The 1,815-nt window shown below is 39.5% G+C and overlaps 1 non-coding gene across 1 annotated transcript; it reads left to right on the top strand.

Annotated features, from left to right (window-relative positions):
• The first annotated feature begins 325 nt into the window (after positions 1 to 325).
• LOC112086326 lies at positions 326 to 432 on the top strand. Its single transcript, XR_002899448.1, has one exon. It is a non-coding gene; the product is annotated as a small nucleolar RNA R71 (small nucleolar RNA).
• Positions 433 to 1,815: the final 1,383 nt, after the last annotated feature.

The raw sequence follows: 1,815 nt of genomic DNA, 5'->3' as shown, positions 1-1,815 counted from the left end.
CTCTTCATTTGTATTTGTGAAGCATCTCTTCTCCTCACTCACATAGTTTATAGGCTTTTGAGTGGCAGCTAGGGCTTTGTCAAGCTTGATATTCAGCACTTTGATCTTCTCAACCAGCCCTTGGTGTCTACCAGAATCTTCTCCTCTATAGCTTATATCATAATCTTCCCCATAAGTGTCTTGGCTCATGGCTAAGTTTTCAACAAGTTCCATAGCTGCATTGATTTCTTTTGCCAAGAAATTTCCATTTGATGCTGTGTCCAACTGAATCCTGATATTAGGAACAGCTCCTCTATACAAAGTGCAAAGGAGAGAGGCTTCTGAAAAGCCATGATGTGGACACTTGTTTGTGTAGCTTCTAAACCTGTCCAAAGCTTCTCCAAAGGTCTCATTAGAATGTTGAGTGAAGCTGGAAATCTGGTTCCTTAGCTTTGCAGTCCTTGAGCTTGAGAAGAACTTGTATAGAAAGGCAATCTTGCATTGCTCCCATGTGTGGATGGATTCTCTTGGGAGGTTCTTTTCCCACTGATATTCCTTATCTCCAAGGCTGAATGGGAACAAAATCAATTTGAAGCTGTCTTCAGATACACCATTAATGTTAGTGAGATCACAAACTCTGTCAAACTGATCCAAATGCTCCAAGGGATCCTCCATAGGTAAGCCATGGAACTTCTGATTCTGAACCATATTGATCAAAGAGGCCTTCACCTCAAAGTTTTTGTTTTGGACAGGAGGTGGCCTGATTCCTGCTCCATACTGGTGTGCATAAGCTCGGTCATTCTCACCAACAAAATCTGGTTGAGGCTGATGACGTATAGGTGGGTTGGGTAAGGGTTGTGGCTGGTTAACTTGAGGTAGGTCTTGGTTCTGGTTACCATGAGCGTGTCTCTGATTGACCTGAGCCTGTTGAGCTTGAATTCCAATACCATTACCAGCTCTTTGACCGCGATCAGCTTCTTGAGCCTGATGCTCATTCCCAACTTGCTGATCCATTCCTAACCTTTCCAAGTGAACAGCTCTTTCTCTTTGTCTTCTTGCTTGGCTTCTTGTGATCATAAACCTGAAAACAAAGACAGAACTTGAAAGGTGATCAGTAAAACAAAAGAAACTTGATCTCAAAAACTATATCAGAAACTAATGCTAACAATGCCCACACAATATGGCAACGGCGCCAATTGATAACTAAAGGTTTTTAAGGCCTTAAGAGGGGTTATCAATCCCGTTGTCAAAGTAGTATAAGGGGTGTCAATCCATATGTGTGGTAGTTAGGCACTAGTTTATGTGATAAGCTCTTAAGTCAAGTGATCAAAGATGAGTTTTGGTGTGAACAAAGTAACAAGAAAGCATAAAGCAAGAAACAAGCAAGCTATGATGAATGAACTAAACAAAGCAAGCAAACAAAACAAAGTGATGATGATTAAGCAAATGATAAAAGCTAAACCTCTAGATGTGATCATTGATTAGGGTGCTGTAGATATCAATTCATGATGCTAAGAACAATAATGCAATGCAAGTTACTCTTTAGTCTAGACTTCAAAAGCAGATTAATTCATTCCCATGACAATAATCCCTTTGCTAATCACTTAATCAAGTCTAACAACCATTAGATATAATCAAGCAATCAACAAGCATAATGCATCAAGCCTAATAAGTGACCAAACAATCTCTCAACCAAGAAGACTGAATCTTACACAGAAAGACATAGCAAGCAATCACATGATCTCAAACATTTCAACTTAGAACTATAATCTAGACTAATCCTCTCATGAAGGCATTAATCTCTACACTAATCCACTTTCAAACCAAATCATCATT

The sequence above is a fragment of the Eutrema salsugineum genome, unplaced genomic scaffold, assembly GCF_000478725.1.
Source record: "Eutrema salsugineum unplaced genomic scaffold, Eutsalg1_0 scaffold_21, whole genome shotgun sequence".
NCBI lineage: Eukaryota > Viridiplantae > Streptophyta > Magnoliopsida > Brassicales > Brassicaceae > Eutrema > Eutrema salsugineum.
This window is presented reverse-complemented; position numbering and strand designations above follow the sequence as displayed.